The sequence below is a fragment of the Callithrix jacchus genome, chromosome 17 (assembly GCF_049354715.1).
Source record: "Callithrix jacchus isolate 240 chromosome 17, calJac240_pri, whole genome shotgun sequence".
Lineage (NCBI taxonomy): Eukaryota > Metazoa > Chordata > Mammalia > Primates > Cebidae > Callithrix > Callithrix jacchus.
In genome coordinates, this window is record NC_133518.1 from 78481305 (window position 1) to 78503596 (window position 22292).

At 43.0% G+C, this 22292-nt stretch overlaps 2 long non-coding RNA genes across 2 annotated transcripts; both read right to left on the reverse strand.

Moving 5' to 3' along the window:
- Window positions 1-1060: 1060 nt before the first annotated feature.
- LOC144580046 (uncharacterized) lies at window positions 1061-12396 on the reverse strand. The gene is made up of 2 exons (XR_013528919.1): window positions 12233-12396; window positions 1061-2710 (listed from the first exon to the last, which is right to left on the reverse strand). It is a non-coding gene; the product is annotated as an uncharacterized LOC144580046 (long non-coding RNA).
- Window positions 12397-18933: 6537 nt separating this feature from the next.
- On the reverse strand, window positions 18934-21348 carry LOC144579977 (uncharacterized). Its single transcript, XR_013528773.1, has 3 exons — window positions 21263-21348; window positions 20463-20766; window positions 18934-19145 (listed from the first exon to the last, which is right to left on the reverse strand). It is a non-coding gene; the product is annotated as an uncharacterized LOC144579977 (long non-coding RNA).
- Between the last annotated feature and the right edge of the window lie 944 nt (window positions 21349-22292).

The window sequence follows — 22292 nt, forward strand, 5'->3', positions numbered from 1 at the left end:
CATGGGGATATGGCTGCCAAGGCCTATGGGGAACCATATCAGGGCCCTGGACTTCCACAGTCGTAGAAAAGAGACTAGGACAGGGAGAAGACTACTCAGGGCGATGACCTCATTTAACTGGACGGCTTCGTGAGCTTGGCTGTGGAGTTCTATCTTTATACACATGTGCCTGAGGAGGGTAAGATGGATAGGAAAAGAGGCCAAGATTGGGCATTTCTCGACCTACATGCTTTTGGATTCAAGGACCTTGAGAGGCAGACTGGGCCTCTGCTGCATATGTAACCATAGAATATGGGCATCTAGGACCCAGTGAGCTCCTGAACAAGGCAGGAAATTGAAGAGCTATTCAGGTGATGTCTACAACCCACAGAGAGTGCCCAGTTTCTGGTTTCTAAACCATATGGGACTTTCCAGGCGGGGCCGATGTAGAGTAGTCAGCAAGCCCTGAGCAAGTCACAGCGGACTTGGAAACAATCCTGATTGGACTGCCCTGATTTCTTGTCCAAAACCTTCCTAGGGCACTTTCCAGTTGCTTCTCATCTTCGCTGGGCCTGTTAGTAAACCATTTCCTGAGTGATTCACAAGCCACGTTGTCTCCTCAGTCAGTCTCCAGACTCTTTACTGCGTAGATTTAAAAAATAATAATACACTTCTGAAGAGCAGTTTTAAGTTCACAGCAAAATTTTACAGGATGTACAGAGGGTTCCCATATACTTCTGTCCCCACATGTGCACAGCGTCCCCACGGTCAACATCTTGCACCACAGTGGTACAGTTGTTACAGCTGATGGATCTAACCTTACACCTCATGATCTTTCGAAGTCCATAGTTTTCATCAGGATTCACTGTTGGTATTGCACTTTCTCTAGGTTTGTGCAAACGTTCAATGACATGGGTCCACCATGTAGTATCATACAGAATAGTTTCACTGCCCTAAAACTCCTCTGCGTTCTGCCCATTCACCCTTCCTCTCCTCGGACACCTGGCAACCACCAATCTCTTTACTGTCTCCATTGTTGCCTTTTCTAGAATGTCATATAGTTGGAATCAGACAGTATGTAGACTTTTCCGACTGGCTTCTTTCACTTAGTGATCATGCATTTGTGTTTTCTCAATGTCTTTTCCTGGCTTGGTAGCTCTTTTTTTTTTTTTTTTTAAACACTGAATGATATTCCATTGTTCAGATGTGCCACAGTTTATCGATCCTTCACCTCCTGAAGGACACCTTGGTTGCTTCTAAGTTTTGGTAATTATTAATAAAGCTGCTATAAACATCTGTTTGTAAGTTTTTGTGTGGTAATAAGTTTTCAGCTCTTTTGGACATATACTAAGGATCATGATGAATGGATTGTATGAGAAGAGCATGTTTAGTTTTGCAAGAATCTGTCAAACTGTCTTCCAAAGTGGCTGTCCCATTTTGCATTCCCACCAGCAATGGATGAGAGTTCCTGTTGCTCCGTATCTTCACCAGCATCGGGTTGTTTCAGTGTTTTGGATTCTGACCATTCTAATAGCTGTATAGTGACATTTCACTGTTGTTTTAATTTGCAATTCCCTAGTGACATGGTATTGAACATATTTTCATGTTTACTTGCCATCTGTATATCTTCTTTGGTGAGATGTCTCTTCAGGTCTTCGGCCCATATTTTAATTGGGTTGTTCATTTTCTTTACGTTTTAAGAGTTCTTTGTTTTATATGACAGTCCTTTATCAGATGTGCCTTTTGCAAATCTTTTCTCCCAGTCTATGACCCATCATTTGATCCTCTTGATATTGTATTGCACAAAGCAGAAGTTTTTAATTGTAATGAAGTCCAGCTTTTTATTCTTTCTTTCACACAACATTCCTTTGTTGCTGTATCTAAAAGGTCATTGCCAAACCAATGATCACCTAAATTTTCTCTTATGTTATCTTCTGGGGTTTTGTAGTTTTAATTTTGACATTTAGGTCTATGATCCATTTTGAGTTGATCCCTGTGAATAGTCTAAGGTCTGTTTTTAGATTCATTTTTTTTCTTGCAAGTAAATGCCCAATTATTCTAACACCATTTGTTGAAAAAACGATCTTTTCTTCATTGTATTGCCTTTACCCCTTTGTCAAATAGTAGTTGACTATATTTATCTAGGTATATTTATGGGTTATTTTGTTCCATTGATTCTTTTATCAGTACCACACTGTCTTTATTATTGCGCCTTTATAGTAAGTCTTATAGTAGCGTCAATTCTCCAGTTTTGTTGTTCTTCAGGATTACGTTAGGTATTCTGGGTCTTTTGCTTTTCGATATGAACTTTAGAATTACTTTGTCAATATGCACATATTAACTTGCTGGGATTTTGATTGGAATCGCACTGAATCTATAGATCAATTTGGGAAGGACTGACAATGACAATATAGAGTTCTCCTATTCATGAGCATGGACTATCTACTTATTTTGTTCTTTGATTTATTTCAACAGAGTTTTAAAGTTTTTCTTATATAGATTGTGCACATGTTTTGTTAGATTTATACCTAAAAATTTCATTTTGTGGAGTGTTAATATAAATGGTAACATGTTTTTATCTCAAATTCCATTTGTTCATTGATGGTATATCGAAAAGTAATTGACTTTCGTATGTTAACCATGTATCCTACAACCTTGTTACAGTAGCTTATTAGATCCAGGAGTTTTCTTGTTGATTCTTTTGGCTTTTCTATGTAGATGATTATGTCATCTGTGAACAAAGACAGTTTAATTTTTTCCCTCCCAATCTGTATATCTTTTATTTCCTTTTCTTGTCTAATTTCTTTAGTTAGGGCTTCCGGTAGAATGTTGGGAAGCAGTGGAGAAAGGGGAAACCCTTGCCTTGCTTCTCATCTTAGTAGAAAATCTTTGAGTTTGTCACCATTAAGCATGTTGTCTAGCTGTAAGTTTTTTAAACAGATACTCCCTATTAAGGTGAGGGAATTCCCATTTTATTACTCATTTTCTGAGAGTTTTTATCATAAAAGGGTATTTTATTTTGTCAAATATTTTTCTGCATCTATCGATATAATCATGAAATTTTTTTCTTTTAGCCTTTAGATGTAATGGATTACATTAATTGATTTTCAAATGTTAAATCAGCCTTGCATACCTGGAATAAATCCTAGTTGGTTGTGTTGTGTTATTCTTTTTTTATACACTGTTGGATTTGATTTGCTAATTTTTTTTTTGAGAATGTTTGCATCTATGATTCAGGGAGACATTGGTCTGTACTTTTCTTGTAACCATTTTACCTGGTTTTGGTGTTAGGGTAATGCTGGCCTCACAAAATGAGTTAGAAAGTATTCCCTCTGCTGCTATCTTTTGGAAGAGATTGTTGTGATGTTAATACTGGGTATCAGCCTGATTGGATTGAAGGATGAAAGTACTGATCCTGGGTGTGTCTGTGAGGTTGTTGACAAAGGAGATTAACATTGGAGTCAGTGGGCTGGAGAAGGCAGACTCACCCTTAATCTGGTGGGCACAATCTAATCAGTGCCAGGGAATATAAAACAGGTAGAAAAACGTGAACAGGCAAGACTGGCTTAGCCTCCCAACCTACATCTTTCTCTCATGCTGGATGCTTCCTGCCCTCAAATACAGGACTCCCAAGTTCTTCCGTTATGAGACTTGGACTGGATCTCTGTGCTCCTGTGTAGCTTGCAGACAGCCTACTGTGGGAGCTTGTGATCATATAACTTATTAGTTAATAAACTCTCCTCTAGTTCTGTCCTTCTAGGGAAGTCTGACTAATTCAATTGCAGAGAATCGACAATAATTTTTTTCTTACCCATCTGGCAAAATTCCCCAGTGAACCCATCTGGGTCTGTGCTTTCTGTTCTGGGGGATTACTAATGATCGGTTCAGGGGTCTGTGCTTCCTGTTCTGGGGGATTACTAATGATCGGTTCAGGGGTCTGTGCTTCCTGTTCTGGGGGATTACTAATGATCGGTTCAGGGGTCTGTGCTTCCTGTTCTGGGGGATTACTAATGATCGGTTCAGGGGTCTGTGCTTCCTGTTCTGGGGGATTACTAATGATCGGTTCAGGGGTCTGTGCTTCCTGTTCTGGGGGATTACTAATGATCGGTTCAGTTTCTTTAGTAGATACAGTCCTATTCAGATTGTCTGTTTCTTCTTGTGTAAGTTATGGCTAATGTGTCTTTCAAGCTATTGGTCCATTTTAATCTAATTTGTGGCATAGGTTATCAAATTTGTGAGCATATACTCATAATATTTCTCTATTATTTGTTTAATGCCTACGGTTTTTTCAGTGATGCTTCATCTTTCATTTCTGATACTATAATTTGTGTCATCTCCCTTTTTTTTCTTAGTGTGGCTTGGATTTGTTGATTTTATTGATCTTTTCAAAGAACCACCTTTTAGGTTTGTTGGTTTCCTCTATTGATTTCTTATTTTCAATTTCATTGATTTCTACTCTAATTTTTATTTCCTTTTTTCCCCCCTGCTTACTTTAGATTTAGTTTGCTCTTTTCTAGTTTCTTAAGATGGAAGCTTAGATTGTGAATTTTAAATCTTTCTTTTTCTAATACACACATGCCTCAACTTATAATGGGGTTATGTCCTGATAAACCCATGGTAAGTTGAAAATATCATAAGTGAAAAATGCATTTAATACACTCAACTTATCAAACATTATAGCTTAACCTAGCCTATGTTAAATGTGCTAGGAGAACTTATATTAGCCTTCACTTGGGCAAAATTCTCTAACACAAAGCCTATTCATACTAATAACTCACATAATTTATTAATTTATTGAATACTGTCCTGAAAGCGAAAAACAGAATGGTTGAATGGGCACTCAAAGTTCGGTTTCCATGTAATGCTTATTGCTTTTGCACCATCATTAAGTAAAAAAATATAAGTTGAACATTTTAACTCAGGGACCACTGGTATATGCATTCAATGCCATAAATGTCCTTCTATAGAAAAAAAAATCCTAAAATTCATATGAAATAAAAAAAGAGCCCATGTAGCCAAAACAAGACTAAGAAAAAGGAACCCAAGCTAGAGCCATTACATTACCCAATTTCAAACTATAATATAAAACCATAGTCACCAAAACTGTATGGTACTGGTATAAAAATAGGTATATAGACCAATGGAACAGAATAGAGAACCCAGACATAAAGCCAATTACTTACAGTCAACTGATCTTTGGCAAAGCAAACAAAAACATAAAGTGGGGAATGGACACCCTATTCAACAAATGGTGCTGGAATAATTGGAAAGCCACATGTAGATGAATGAAACTGGAGCCTCATCTCTTACTTTATACAAGAAGCAACTCAAGATAGAGCAAAGACATAAAGCTAAGACCCCCCCCCCAAACATAAAAATTCTAGAAGATAACATCAGAAAATCCCTTGTAGACATTGGCTTAGGCAAAGCCTTCATGACCAAGAGCCCCCAAGGAAACACAACAATAGCAAATGTAAATAGATGAGGCTTAATTAAACTAAAAAGCGTCTGCACAGCAAAATAAACAATTAGCAGAGTAAACAGACAACCCACAGAATGGGAGAAAAATCTTACACTCTTTACATCTGACAAAGGACTAATATCCAGAATCTGCAAGGAACTCAAACAAATCAGCAAGAAAAAAAATTCAATCAAAAAGTGGGCTAAGGACATGAATAGACAATTCTCAAAAGAAGATACACAAATGGCAGCAAACATCTGAAAAAATGCTCAGCATCACTAATGATCAGGGAAATGCAAATCAAACTGGCTCACACATGTAAGAATGGCCATGAAGGAAATAATGTATACAGTGGTCTATTTCTGAGACAAAGTGCCTTGAATCAGTGTAGGTCGGCAAACTACAGAAGAAATAGGATATGGATAGCCGATACTCGTCATCACCCCCAACCTTAGTTGCCCTCACCCAAACCAAAGAAGTTTAGTCTAAGATGAAAGTTTATTAGCCTGCAAAATAGCTCATTTTGTCTATTCTCATCAGCTTACCCAGCTACTTAGGTCATAAGTCAAATACTTGAGGAGCCCCTGAACTAACTAGGATTGCAATGCATCATGGGCTGCAACAAAATGCATCAGGACAACCCCGAAGAAAACACCTAAAGCCCCTACCCAACAACTGATAGGCAACATTGGGGAAGACTGTGGCCCCGTAGTCCTCAGCCTGTGAGGACCCGGGGGAGGGACCTGCGCACTCGGGGATAAACTGCTAGTTGTGACCCTGCTCTAGTGTGTCTGCCCATCAGACACCTGATCTTGCAAGACTGTCATTAGAAGTCTCATTTTCACTGTTCTCTGGGTCTCTGAGTCCATTCTTTGGGTTCAAATAGATGAATTGGTATCTCACAACCCATAATAAAAAAAAAAATTTTTTTTTAAAGATGTTGGCATGAATATGGTGAAAAGGGAACAACACTATTACATTGTTGGTGGGAATGTAAACTGGTACAATGACTACGGAAAACAGTGTGGAGATTCCTTAAAGAACTAAAAGTAGACCTACCATTTGATCCAGCAATCCCACTACTGGGAATCTACCCGGAGGAAAAGAAGTCGTTATACAAAAGAAGATAGCTCCACATGCATGTCTATAGCAGCACAGTTCTCAATTGCAAAAATATGGAACCAGCTCACATGCCCATCAATTACTGAGTGAATCAAGAAAATAGGATATATATACCATGGAATACTACTTGACCATAAAAAAGAATGAAATAATGACATTTTCAGCAACCTGGAATAATGGAATTGGAGACCATCGTTCTAAGTGAAGTAACTCAGGAATGGAAAAGGAAACATCGTATGTTCTCCCTCACACGTGTGAACTAAGCTATGAGGATGCAGAAGAATAAGAAGGATGCAGTGGACTCTGGGGACTTGGGGGAAAGGGTCTGAGGTGGCGAGGGATAAGAGGCTACACATTGGGTACTGTGTATGCTGCTCGGGTGATGTGTGCACCAAAATCTCAGAAATCATCACTAAGAACTTATTAATGTAACCAAACACCACCTGTTTCTCAAAAACCTATCAAAAAGATAAATAATGAAAACATCTCAAAAGAGAAATAGCAAACTAGAAACAATGGTAAGCATATTTATAAGTCTAAATGAACACTGACTAAAAAAACGATTGTAAAACATTTTTTAAAAAGTCCTTTGAGTTAGGCTTTTGCTCCAATCCACAAATTTTGATGTTTATTTTTATTTAGTTTAAAATATTTAAAAATTTTTGATATCTCTCTTTTGGCCTGTATATTATTTAAAAGCATGTTGTTTAATCTCCAAGTATTTTGAGATTTTCTAGATATCTTTCTGTTACTGATTTCTAGTTTAATTTCATTGTGGCCTGAGAACAGACATTGTATAATTGCTCTTCCTTGGACCCTGTTAAAGTGTGTTTTATAGAGTGTGGTCTATCTTGGTGAACTTTCCATGTAAACTTGAGAGAAGATGTACTTTGCTGTTGTTGGAGGAAATAGTCTATAAATGTCAATTACAGTTGATTGATGGTGCTGTTGAGTATAACTGCATCTTTACTCATTTTCAACCTGCTCTTTCTGTTCTTTTTTTTTTCCTTTTTGAGATGGAGTGTTGCCATGTCACCTGGCTAGAGTGCAGTGGTGTGATCTTGGCTCACTGCAACCTCCGCCCCTCTGGTTCAAGTGATTCTCATGCTTCAGCCTCCCGAGTAGCTGGGATTACAGGCACGCGCCACTACGCCCAGCTCATTTTTGTATTTTTAGTAGAGACGGGGTTTCACCATGTTGACCAGGATGGTCTCGATCTTCTGACCTCATGATCCAACCGCTTCAGCCTCCCAAAGTGCTGGGATTACACGCATGAGCTGCCGCGCCCAGCTGGATCTGTTCAATTCTAATAAAAAGGTGCTAAAGTCTCCAAATTGAAGAGTAGATTCATCCACTTCTCCTTGCAGTTCTATCAGTTCTTGCCTCATGTATTTTAACACTATGTTGTTACGCTCATACACATTAAAAATTATGCCTTTGGGCATATGACCCCTTTTATCATTATGTCCCTCTATATCCCTCATGTTTTTTTGCTCTAAAAATCTACTCTGTCTGAAATTAATATAGCCACTCCTGCTTTCTTCTGACTAGTGTTAGTATCGTACATCTTTCCCCATCTTTTGTACGTCTTTATAGGTAAAGTGGGTTTCTTGTAGACAACAGAGTTGGGTGTTGTTTTCGATCCACTCCAGCAATTTCTCTCTTTCAGTTGGTGTATTTAGACCATTGATGTTTAGAGTGATTGTTGATATAGTTGGGTTAATACCTGCAATATTTGTCACTGCTTTCTACTTGTTGTCCTTGTTTTGCTTCTATTTTTATCCTCCGTAACTTTTCTGCCTCTGGTGATTTTGATTGAGCATTCGGTGTTACTCCATTTCCTTCACTTTCCCAGCAAATCCATTATTTCTTTCAGATTTTCTTTTTAGTTACTGCCCTAGAGTTTGCAATATACATTCAAAGAAACCCAAGTCCACTCTCAAATAACACTATACCACTTCACAGATTGTGCAAGTAACTTCCACTTCCTCTCTCCTACCCTTTGTACATTGTTATGATTCTTATTTTTAATTATACACAAGCATAGATCTATAAGAATAAATAATTAATATGTTGTTGCTATCGTTGTGAAGAACCACCTGTTAGATCAATTGAGAATAAGAAAAATAAAATTTTTATTCTACTTATTCATTCTCTGCTGTCCTTTATTTATTTACGTAGTCTGAGTTTCTGACCTGTATCAGTTTTATTCTTTCTGAAGAACTTTGTTGGAACATTTCTTGAAAGGTTTATTGGCAACACATTCGATTTTTGTTTGCCTAAGAAAATATTTATTTCTCTTTTGAAGAATAATTTCACAGGGTATAGAATTCGAGGTTGTTGTTTTCTTTCGTGCCTCTCTCAACATTTTAAATATTTCACTCAACTGATCTCTACGTGCATGTTCACTAAAGAGAAATCAGATGTGATTATTTTATTTGCTCTCTTATAGGTCAAGTGTTTCTTTTTTCCTTTATGGTTTCTTCAAGTTTTTTTTCTTTAATTTTCTGAAATTTAAATATGATGTACCTAGGTGTGGTAGTTCTTTTGGCATTTATTCTCCTAGGTGTTCTCTGGGCTTCCTGGATCTGCAGTTTGGTATCTGACATTAATACGGGGGAAACTCACAGTCATTACTGCTTCAAAGACGACTTCTGTTCCTTTCTATCATGTTTCATTACACGTATGCTACATCTTTTGTAACTGTCCCATGGTTCCTGAAGATTCTGCATTGTTTCTTCCCCTACCTTTTCTTTCTCTTTGCTCTTCAGATTTGGAAGTTTCTATTATTATATCTTCAAACTGATAGATTATTTTCCTCAGCCACGTCCAGACCGCAAATGAGCCCATCAAATTCATTCTTCATTTTTGTTAGTGTTTTTTATCTCTAGAATTTCTCTTGATTGTTAGAATTGCCATCTCTTTGCCTATATTACCAATCTGTTTTGTCATGTTGCCTACATTTGTATTAAAGCCCTTAGCATATTAATCATAGTTTAAAAAAATTCCAGCCAGCCACAGTGACTGACACCTGTAATCCCAGCACTTTGGGAGGTCGAAGAGGATGGATCATGAGGACAAGAGATCGAGATCATCCTGGCCAACATGGTGAAACCCTGTCTCTACTAAAAATACAAAAATTAGCTGGGTGTGGTGGCATGTTGCCTGTGGTCCCAGCTACTTGGGAGGTTGAGGCAGGAGAATTGCTTGATCCTGGGAGGTGGAGGCTACAGTGAGCTGGGATTGTGCTACTGCATTCAGCCTGGCGACAGAGGGAGACTCCATCTCAAAAAAAAATTCCTGGTCTGGCAACAATTGACACTGGGTACTACTGGGAACAAATGTTGAAAAACTAATAGTGGGTACGTGCTTCGCTATCATTCACACTCCAAACCTGGGCATCATGCAGTATACCCAGGTAACAAAAACCGCCACAGTCTACCACAATCTAAAATAAAAGTTGATCAAACAATCCCGAATCTGATCATTCCAATATTCCTGCTACATCTGACTGTGATGCTTATTCGGTCTCTTCAGAACTGGTTTTTGCCTTTTGGTGTACCTTGTAACTTTCTGTTGAAACGTGGGCACAATGGGCTGTGTAAGAGGCACTTTGGTAACAAGGCTCTTAATAACCTAGCGGTGAGGTATGGGGCTGGGGTGGGGCATGTGCTATAGTCCTGTGACTAGGTCTCAGTCCTTTGGGGGCTTGTGTCCCTGGACTGTGAACTTCATTACGCTTCTTTGATTTTTTTTTTTCTCCCTTAGGAGGGACAGGATGACTAGAGAAGGCTAGGGTAGGGTATTTCCTGTCCCCCAGACGTGCTAGGTGCTGTTAATCCCCAAACAGATTAGGCTCTGGCAAAAGAGGGTCTAATCTATTAGACTCAATTTCCTCCTGAGAGAAGTCTTTGTTAAGAAGAACAGAATGCTGTGGTGTATTTTTAAAAGATTTCTTTCCATCTTCTCGTGTTAGACGCAAAAGGGAATTTTTCTTCCGTATTCCCTGCAAGGATCTGACAGAGTATCTGGAGGTCAAACTCACAAAAGTGTGAGGGTCAGCCATATGAATGGGTCCTCTCAGAAATGTCCAGACTGAGCCTGCAGAAATTTGTGAATTACCGTTTAGGTTTTCCTTCCCTGGTACTGGTTTCTGCAAATGTTTGTACTCATGTGTTTCTGCTCCAGGAAATTGTGACTCTGTGTATCTGCCTGTCTCTCCAGTTTTTGGGGCAGCAGTTTGCTCTGTGACCTCACTTCTCTGACAGATCTAAGAAGAGTTGATTTTTCAGTTTGTTCAGCTTTTTACGTGTTAGAAGGGAGTGGCAACGTTTAGGCACCTTACATGCTGGACTGGAAACCAGACGTCTCCTCGAGCAGCTTTTTGAGTTCCTTGATAGACTACCCCCAAGCTATGCCTGAAATCCTTCCCCAGGCCCTTCACAGGGAAGCTTCTTGGGTGCTCAGTCATTCCTCCCTGGACTGCCATTGTTTGGCCTTAAAACTCAGGGTGGTGAGAAGCTTTGTTTGCCCTTTGGCTGATGTTTCCCTGATTATTTTCTCTGAGACTGCATCGATGCCAGAAGCTCTGTATCTGATGGGCCAAGGCTCTTCTGTTGGAAGAGCCCTTCTGGACAGCAGTGATCTAGTCACTTCTGACTCCCATTGCTGACAGAAAATCTCTGAGGCAGCCGGGAATCCCGGCTAGAGGGGATGGTTGTGAGCTGGAGGACCAAGGTCTGAGATCTCTGGGCAACCAAGACTGAACCCACCAAATTCCAGCTGCTTTGTCAATCACTGTCAGTTTAGAGGCTGAATTTCAGTGGTGTCAGAGACCGCACCTCCTTCTGGGTTTCCAGGGAAAGATAATCCGCAGCCCTGATCTGAGATGGGTAAGATCATGAAATACAGGAGGTAACTAAAAAAATGAATCAACCTTTTAATGAAGAGAAATTAGATTACGTGCCCCCTCGGCTCCTCACGGCCGAGTTCTCCAAGCTGACCCCTGAGTGTTCCCATCTGCTTCTATGCACTGATGCTGAAATGCTGGAGTGAGGGGCTAGCATCCGTCTCACTCCTTCTACTAGGCAAGCTGCAAACATTTATAGTGCATGGATAACATGACATTCTACATTCTGTTAATAGAGAGTTGTGGATTTTTTCATGTTACTCACTTTTAAAGTGATAAGACTATTTTGTATTTTTTCTTCATTGAAAAATGCAAAGAAACATTTTCTGTTTGTTTTTACTGTATCCTCAATTGGTATTTCAGTTCGTAATCCTCAGATGAAGACAGCATGGAGACTTAGACCTCCACTTACTTGATGTTCCATGGGAGAAGGTTCTGTTCCCTGAGGATGGCTGAGGTTCTGTCATCAGGTCAGAGGCTTAGAACCACTTTCCATAAGGGCCCTAACCCAGCAGAAAGGCTTTATTCAGACGCCTGTGATGGGAAGACAGCATGATGCTGGTCTCTTGCAGGGATCCTGACCTCCCATAACGATTCAGTCCATGATCACTGAATCCCTGTGTTTGGGATGATATTCTTTGTTTTCCTATTTCCTGTCTTAATTATGTCTCTTTGGGCTAAAATAATTAATTTGGAAAAGTGGGAAGAGGAACATGAAAACAAGAGTGACCTCAGTTGGGGCTGGAGCTTGGCTCCCTTACCTGGTTGATGAGTCCTTTAACCCGAATACTGGTAACAACTGGCTTCTCCACAGAGGGAAAGATAAAGGGAGGAGTCCAAACCCATGAAGAGTTCCATGACGGAATTGATGCTCATGGCTCTGTCAGGGAGATGGTTGTTCATCCTCTGAAGGCTGAAGCGCACTGCTGCCTTAGGCAATGCACACTGAGATGCCCGCTGTGTTCTAGAGCATTCTAAGGTTACATCACAGAGCAATGAAGTAGTTACAAAGGGTTTCTGAGGGCAGGGAAGGGGGACCCTCAGCCTCACCCCTACCATCCACCCTCCTAAGACTCTAGATTCCTCTCCCCTTCGCTGGGCCTTCCTATCTGCCATTCCCCTCCCCTCCCCTCCCCTCCCCTTCCCTCCTCTCCCCTCCGCCAGCCCTGTCCTCTCCTCTCCTCTCATCTATTCCTTAGTGTGATTCCATGTATTTTTCCCTACGGCTCAGACAACCTAGAAAGCCCTTTACCCTTGGAGATCTGGCTTGGACCCCACCAATTCCACAATCTTTTTAAAATTTTAATTTCTTAATTCTGTCTCAATCTGGAAATCAAACCCAGTTCCACAGTCTTTGAAAGTCTGGAGTTGTCCCAGGAATTTTACTAATTCCTTGGCAGTATTAAAAATGAAGAGGTGTGATACAGATAAAGTGCACACATCTTTAACACGCAACTTTTTTTTTTGCCTCACATAGATTTTGATTTTTTAGTTTTAAATTTTTGTTGCTTTTATTTTTATGAATTTATAGGGTACATGAGAAATTTTGTTACATGTATACACTGTGGAGTGATGCAGTCAGGATAGTTAGGGTGCCCATTACCTGAGGATGATACGTTTTGTTACGTGCATTTACCCTGCTGTGCTATGAAACATTGAATTTGTTCCTTCTGTCTTACTGTATGTTCCTACCCTTTAACCCACTTCTCTTCATCCGCCCCCTTTCCCCAGCCGCCATCACCATTCCCAGGTGCTGTTTTCTATCGTTTCACTCTCTACCTGCATGTGACCAAATGTTTAGCCCCCACATATAAGTGAGAACATTTAGCACACAGTTTGACGAATTTTCATGAGTGGAAATCACCCGTGAGACTAGCACCCAGATGGGGAAGCAACGTCTTCCCAGCACCTTGCATCCTCCCTGGTCGCTGCCCCCACAGTCTCCCCACACCCACTGCAAGGGTCACAATGTGGCCGTCCTCTAATGGCAGGGATTATTGTTACCAAGTAAAGTTTGCAGTCCTTCATGTGCATTAACTCACTGAATCCTCACCATGACCCCAAGATGGTTCCATAACTGACGTATTTTGCAGGGAAGGAAAGTAGGGAACACACGGTGAGCTGCTGCTGAGACCCCACTGCTAGTAGTCAGCAAGCTGGGGTTCAACACCAGCTGGCTCCAGAGCCACAGTCTTGAATCACTAAACTGTGCTGCAAAAATGTCATGGCGGCTGGAGAAACAGTGTGAGTGAAACAAAACTAGATTATGTGGTGGCTCACGCCGGTAATCCCAGCACATTGGGAGGCTGAGGCAGGTGGCTGAGCCCAGGAGTTCAAGACCAGCCTGGGCAATATAGTGAAACCCCATCTCTACAAAAAATACAAAATCTAGCCAGGTGTGGTGGTGTGTACCTGTAGTTCCAGCTACTTGAAGGCTGAAGTGGGAGGATCTCTGGAGCCTGGGAGGCAGAGGCTGCAGTGAGCCGTGATTGTGCCACTGCACTCCAGGCTGGGTGAAAGAGTGAGGCCCTGTGTCAAAACAAAACCAAAAAGTAGATAAAACCAGATTCTGGGAGAAGGAGCGCTCACTTCTGCACACTCTTTGCAGGTAGCTTTGCTTGTGCCTGTTCTGTTTTCATCCTCCCGCTTGCTGCTCAGGTCCTGTTAAGGGGGTCAGGGATGGGGGTTGGTGAGGGTAGTGACTGGCCCGAGGGCTACCCCTGGAAGGAGGGGGTCAGGTTTGAGCCCAAACTCAACCAAGGCCCACTGTAGTCTTCTCATTTTACATGGAGAAACTGAGGCAAGGAGGGATTGGATGGGCTACTTTGCTCCCTCCTTAGTGGGCCTGGGGAGCAGGGGCCTTCGCTTGTAGCTGAACTAATGTGTCTAAAGTCATCAGTCATGCCTGTGTCTGGACTGAATGTTCAGAGTCCTCGGTGCAGCATGCGACCTCAGCTGCACCTGTGCTGGAGACAGGAGGTTTGTCCGGGAGCCCGGCACACAAGATCAGGAGGAAGAAAGGACAGTAAAAAGTGGTATCAATAGGCCCTTACTCCTTCACAAAGTAAAACGAAATGAAAAGGGATGCTTTTCAGTGCTTCTCAGTGCTGAGTGTTTTCCACGATCTTGCGCGCTGACTGTGGGAGGAACGTAGGGGGACCTGGTGAGAGCGGCACTGGGTGTGCCCCGTCTGTGCTCACGGCTTAGCGCTGTGTGACCTGGCCACCGCACTTCCTCTCCGGCCCTCAGAGGAACCCTCACATCACCTCCAGGGACCTGCCCCCAGGGGGAAAGTGCCGAGTCTGAGCCCAGAGAGCGGAGCTGCCCTTGATGGGATTTTCTGGCATTTCTTGGTAGTGGCAGAAAACATTCCTCCAAAGCATCCCTACGCAGTCAGGGTCTGCACAGCCCCTTACTAAGACGGTCTCTCCACGCAGCCTCCCCCATGCCCCTGAGGTTTCCATTTCTTTCTAGAACTCTCTTCCCTGAGGCCTAAGGAGAGGGAGTGACAGGTGAGCTCCCTGCCTGCTGGAAGTGTGGACTCTCAGACAAGTGTGGGAGGTTATGTAACCACATTGGCAGGCAGAATACAGGCCTAGAAACGCTCACTTCGTGAGACCTGAAACGCTTCCTGACGTTCTTGGCACTCACTGCACTGTCCAGCAAGGGAGCCAGAAGCCACATGTCACTATTTAAATGCAAGTCAAATGGAGCAAAGTACAATAAGAAGTTCAGAGTCACTAAGCTGTGTGACCTTGTCTCCTTCTGTCCTTCTAACCGTCATCTCTCCAGCGGCCTTTCTCCTTCTCGCACCCCCCATCCAGCTTCCTTACTATGCATCATCACCCCAAGCACCTCCTCCTCCGGGGCCTTGGCTCTTGCTCTTCACCCCCCCGGAAAGCTCTTGCTCCAGTTCATCATGTGGCCATTTCCTCCTCATCACTAAGTTCCCAGGGAATCATCCCTTCATCAGCGAGGCCTCCCCATGCCCTGAACAGATGCCCTTCTCCCAGCCACTTTCTGCCCAGCCTGTCACCTTTTTTTTTTTACACCCCCCCAGGACCTGGAACCAACGTATTTGCTTGGGTAGTTAATGCCTGTGTCTCCCCATTAGAATGTAAACCACTTAAAGGCAGAGGCATGGTTTCCTGTCACCACCAAGGTCCATTTCCTGGGACAGCACCTGGGGCAGGCTCATCACTCTATAAATACCTGTTCACCGCCTCCAGTTTCCCAGACTTCCACATTTGTGCTTCGCGCTCACGGCCCTTGCCTCTGTGAAGCAATTGTACTAGTATTGAACATTTTCTTGAAACTGACCTGTATTCTAACTTGAGTACTTACGTTAGCCTTACCCTAACAAGCGCCGTTGTGCCATCTATGTGCGAATTTTTCCGCATGTGCATCGAAATGATTATACACTTATTTTACCTTCTTTTTTTTCAATGTGCTACCTAAAAAAAATAATCATGCTCATCTCAAGTGGACACGCTTTCTTGGAAACACTGCTGTCCCCCAGCCGTCTCTTCCACTGCTGATCCTCATGTCCACCCATGTTGCCAGCTCACAGCGTGACCACGGCTCCCCAGCCTCTCCTCCCCGACCTCACACGGTGGCCTTGCAGAGCTAGAGTTCCAAGATCCTGAGATTTCAGATCCATGATTGGGAACTGTGGTACTGGGGTGCCTGAGTGAACAGCTTGGCTTTTTCCCTGTGGAGCATGCCACCCTCCAGCAATTTACCCTCTGTGTGGCTCTACGACTCTTTGAAAGGGTCTAACCAACAGACGCAGCCCAAACCAGCTCGCTCACAGCCACTGCTCCTTTGCCAGTGACCTGCCAGGTGGGCCAGGAACATCACTGATCACAGCATTTTCTTCTAAATTCCGCACCGAGCCTCAGATCCTCCTCCACAGGCTGTGGCAGAAACACGAGTTCCGGCCGACCTGATTTCTCAGACACCACTTCCAGCTTTAACTGAGTCAGATGAAGGAGAAAGGAGGTGAAAAAAAAGGAGGATCTCGCTTCAAGCGCCCTGCCTCCAGCTGCAGGCCTCCTGGGAAGTCCGTCAGGGTTTCCCCGGCTCAGTGGACGGGTTTGTGCGTGTTTTCAGTCACATGTTCTGGACCACCAGCAGCTGCGATGCCTCCACAAACAGGCAGCAGCACAACTGGGCTTGTTTTATTTTGCTTTTTCTCAGAGGCTTCTCCCTGTTTTGTTTTTACTTCCTCATTCTGGATCTGAAGCATGATTCATTACTCTAAGCCCTTCTTCTTCTTCCCAGAGTTTCCGGGTCCTCTTGGGGATTCCTCCCTCCCTTTCTTCCCTTTCCACTCACGACCAGCTTCCCCACATACTCCTTTCTCTCCACCTAAGAGACAACTTGTTAGGGGAACTTAGGAAGCTGCTGCCTTGCCTCCTGGTTACATCATCTGAAAGTCTTTTATTCCTTCAAACTCACCATACGGTCCCCCTCACTTCTAGGCTTTCTCATGTGGGATTCCCTGATCCTGGGTCATCCTTTCCCATCACTTCGGGCAGTTCACACTCTTAATCATCCTGCAAGTCTCCTCTGAAATGACACTTCCCCCTGAAGCCTTCCAAGGCCCTGCCTACCACAGATTAAATGCCTCTCCCATCTGCTTTCATTGCATCTTGTACTTCCTCTGTCAAAATCACAACACTGTCCTTGCACCCTGTTTGTGCCAAGGGTGGCTTTTCTGGTGGTGCTGGGGAGCCTCATCCTCCTTATAGTCACATAGCCTATCCTCCAGATAATCAGAGTCCAAATGAGAAGAGTGCTTTTGCTACGCAGCCCTTCACAGCTGCTTTAGAGAAGTCCCAGAGCTCCTGCTGCAGTAATCCCTCGAGCTGTCAGCTCTGCGAGGAGAGACGGTGTCTGCCTGGCTCATCCCAGAATCCCTGGTGCTCAGCAGAGGGCCAGAAGGTGGTAGATCTTCCATAAATATTTATTGACTCAGTGACTAGATGAATTAATTTCCTTAGAGTAACTGATGCTGGCTGGACTTTTGAGGACCTACTGAATATCAGAGAGACAACAAAAGGGAAAGAATGAACATACCAGAAGCCCCTACCTGGCTTTAGGTAGGGCAGCTTCTAACACAAGCAGTTCACTCCCAAGGTCAGACTCAGCAAGGTCCAGTCCACATTTCCTTGCCCACTGAGATATCCTAGAGGGAGGGATTTGGGGCTGGAAGGGAGGGGCAGGGGAGGGAAGAGAGAAAGAAGAATGACTGAGGGGCATTCTCACACTGCTGCCCTTCCAGGGTCTACCTGTCCATTCTATTGCCATCATTAGAAGACTGAGATGGAAACAGTGTGATCATTTTAGAATGCTTCTTCCTTGGTATCTGCCCCAGATACTTTCAAGCAAGGATCTCTTTCAGAAAAAGCAGGTCCAGTGGAAGAATAATGTAATGGAGATGTCTAACGCAGTTTAAAAAGAGAGAAAGTTTGAAAATAGCATCATAAAAGCGAGATTTCTTCCTCTTTCCAAACACATTTTAGAAGATCTAAATAACAGAAACAAAAATCTCATATGTCATCATATATGGAATACAACTGAAGTGGTATACAGAAGAAATGTCTCTCCTTGAATATGTGTCTCAATAAAAAAGGAGAGAATGAAAATAAATGAATCAAGCATCTAACTCAGTAAGTTAGAAAAATAGCAACAAAATAAACCTAAGAAGAGCAGAAGGAAGGATTGCCATGAAAGGAGAAAGAATGAATCGCAAAACAATAATAAGACAAATTACATTTCCAGGTCTGGATTCATTGGCAGAACCAGCGAGAGAGATAAAGCATTAGCTATCTTAACTGAGGAAAACATGGAGGAGTGCAAAAGTACAGAGAATTTAAAAAAATGTTACAGGGAAAATAAAACAGATAGAGGAAACTAAAAGAATCATAAGGGATTACTTTGCTTGACTCTGTAGATACATCTGAACACTCAGATGAAATGGACAATGTTCTAGGAAAACATACCTTACATTGACTTAAGAAAAGCTCAAGAACTTTAATAAACCAAGTACTATAAAGAAATGGAGAAGTTATCAAAGAGCTGCCCTTCAGAAAGTGCCAGGCCCACATGGTTTCAAGAGAAATTATTCCAAACCTTTTAAGAAGAAATTATTTCAATGTTATTTAAATTGTTTCAAGGCATAAAAAAAATGGAGAAAAACTTCCACATTTTTTCATGAAGCAAGTATAATATTGCTATCAATCCCCAAAACATTGCACGAAAAAGAAAGTCACTGTTCAATCTTATAGAGAAAAAAAAATTCTAAATACAATAAATTCAAGAGCATATTGGTAGAAAAATATATCTTAGTTTAGTCTAAGAATATACTAACAATTTAATAACAATACTTAGGAAGGTTTAATCATAAAAAATCTTTCTCGTTTAAAAAAACAAGGTTACACAAAATGTGACAACTTCATTAAACTTTCTAACGTGTTTTATTGTTTAATATTTTTATTTGAGATAGGCACTAGGGTGACGTCTTAATGGTCTCAGTGTTTAAGGCCTCTAAACATCTTGAACAGGTCCTGATTGCAGCAAGAAGTTGGGCAGCACGGCAGACTGGCTGTGTTGTATGGGGATCCTGGGGTCTGAGGGCTGACACACTTTTAACACAGGTGGACCTGGAGGCTGAGTATGAGAGAGAAGAAGTTAATACAGACCCCACCCCAACAGGGGATAGATAGCTGCAGCCGTCCCCTACCCAGCTGAGCTCTGTAGTACTCTTGGGGTCTGGACTTGTCAAGGAGCTCAAAGAAAAGTACTGTGCCTGTTGTGGCGGAGAGGTAGGGAGGGGGGAATCCTGCAGGGACTGGCGTTTGCACTGTAGCCAAGGTGCCAGCTCATTTCTTTTACTTTTCTTTCTTTTCTTAAAATAGCAAATCCACCCTAGTCAAGGCACTAACCATTGCTCCCGGAGGCTGGAAGACAGAGCTAATTTCTAGGACATTAAAAATAATAACATGTTTAGATGCAGTAAAAGAGTGAAATTGACCTTGAGGTTCAGGGGAGAAGGTTAACATCATTGGGGATGAGCATGGACGTGAATCGTGCTAGCCACCACGGTTCAGTGAGGGCCTAGAGGAGAATCAATGAGAGCTGCAATCAGACTGTTTGCAGCCTGACATACTGCTGTATGTGATACAGAGACAGAGGCAAAGGAGGGGTGGGGAGGAGATGGGGAGGGCAGAGGGGAGAAGGGGAAGCAGGGTGCAGTGAGAGGGAGAAAGCCTCATTTCATCTTTTAGGAGTAATTGCAGATCAATGCTTTGTACAGTGAGCCTGCTGGTTTCTGGTTTGCAGCAGTAGCTGCCATGTACTGAGATTGCTTTCCTGGAGGAATGCGGGAAGCTGCCTCGTACCACGTCAGGTTGACTGGGCTTGTTCCTGGGCACCCGCTTGCTAGGCTGCCTGTGCTCAGTCGTCACTCACAGAAGGGCTGGCCACAGAGAACATATGCAGACTGTTTTTTTTTTGGGAAAATATTATATCATAGACCCTTGGACAACCGGGTCCTGTTCTTAATTAGATCTTCATCCACACATATGCTAGTGCTTTGAGGATAAGTTTCTACCTATAAGCACTGGATTCATTAATATACGAAAGGATGGAAAGTGAGGTCTGGGAGAGCCTGTTTTTTTGGAAAGTCTTTCCCGTCATGTCAGCTACGTGGGAATCCAGCTCTGAGACACAGCACTGAAAGCCAGAGAAATAGAGGAGAGTCTGCACTCACTGGCCCTAACCTCCCCTCTAGCCTAGAATCCTCCATGCCCCGTCTCTGAGGGTCGGCAGCCAGCGCTTCTCTAATCTCTACGAGGGACAGGGAGCTTATGACAGCAAAATGAAGCCTTGGTTTTCTTAAATAAGAGAGCCTCTCTTGATGAAACTTGGTCTACTTCTTCATCTGACAAACCTGTCAGTTTCATAATTGAAAAAACGACATCTCACCATTGTTTTGTTTCCTGTATCTTTGATACAGAAAAGTTGAATGTCTTTTTTCATATGCTTGTCTCGGTCATTTATATTCATCCTTCTGTGATTTAACACGACATTTCCTTTGCTTGTTTTTCCTGTTGGTGTTATGTTTTCAAGACTAATTTAAAAGAGTTTCACGTGACGTAAATTATAACCTTTGTGTTTCACATTTATTTTCATGTTTCTTTCCTGGTTTACAATTTTCCTTTTTGTTATTGTTTTGTTATGTATGAGAGAGAAACAGAGCTGGTTAAGGTCCTTTGTGTCTATACAGATCCTGCCCCAACAAAGGATAAACAAGGGAATATGTTAGAACACTTAGAGTAGATATTTTAAATCTTATGTAGTTACACCTTTCTACAGGAGATCCTTTATTATATTTATTCATAGGAACTCCTTCTCATCCTGAAATAAATACTACATTTTTTACATTTAGATGTTTATATTCTTATAAAAATATTTAGTGTATGTTTCACACATCTGAATTTTTATTTATTATGAAGTCTAGATTAGATCTTTTTTTCTCCTTTAAAAACAGACATTTTCCTCAACACCATTTGTTCAGTAACCCATCTCCTCCCCTTAGCTTGGGATAGTATATTAGAGTAGGTCGCTAAGCAAACAAGAGCAGGGCGGGAGGGGGCCTCCCCCATCCCCAAGAATGTCCGGCAACCGCCAGGTGACGGTCAGGCAGTTGTTAAATTGTCTCCCTAAAATAGTGATTGGCCACAGCTGGCACCAGGGACCGGCCGTCTCCCAACAGCTAGAAACACCTGAAACTGGTGATCCGCAGCTTCCCAGGAGGACTTCAGGCGCCAGGCACGTGCGCTCGAGCATGCGCACTCAGAGGCAAAATGGCGGTGCTTGGCTGCCCTCTGACCTCCGTGTGGAAACGCTACCCCCGGAAGGAAACGCCTCATGTGAGCGTGCGCTCAGCTTCAGTGAACATGCTGCGCACGAGGCTCCTCCCAGGCGCTGTCAGGCCCCTGTGCCCGCGGACAGCCCACCCCCAGGGAGGAATTAGGGGAGAAGAAACGCAAACCCTGGAACCCTAATGATTCCCCAGGCCAAGGGCTGGATGGAGGCCTGGAGCTCTCAGGTACGCCACTTGCCCCCTTCCAGATGCGCTTGACTTCCTGTCGTTCCTGCTGTGAAACTTTTTAACACACTTTCCGCCCTGCCCTGAAACTTGCCTGGGTCTCTCCCTCTGCCTCGCGCCCCTCGGGCGAATCCTTTGTTCCGAGGAGGCTGCAGACCTGTGCACATCCGCCCGATACCACATCCGGTGGGGGGAATTCCAGGACACGCTGCGGCCCAGTTACCTGCAAGAGCTTTAATCCTTACACATTTCCTTCTATGTGGAATGCAAATCTGGCACCTTTTTTTTTTAATTGTTTTTTTTAAATTTTTTTGAGACGGAGTTTCGCTCTTGTTACCCAGGCTGGAGTGCAATGGCTCGATCTTGGCTCACCACAACCTCCGCCTCCTGGGTTCAGGCAATTCTCCTGCCTCAGCCTCCTGAGTAGCTGGGATTACAGGCACGCGCCACCATGCCCAGCTAATTTTTTGTATTTTTAGTAGAGACGGGGTTTCACCATGTTGACCAGGATGGTCTCGATCTCTTGACCTCGTGATCCACCCGCCTCGGCCTCCCAAAGTGCAGGGATTAGAGGCAGGCGCCACCGTGCCCAGCTAATTTTTTGTATTTTTAGTAGAGACGGGGTTTCACCATATTGACCAGGATGGTCTCGGTCTCTTGACCTCGTGATCCGCCCGCCTCGGCCTCCCAAAGTGCTGGGATTA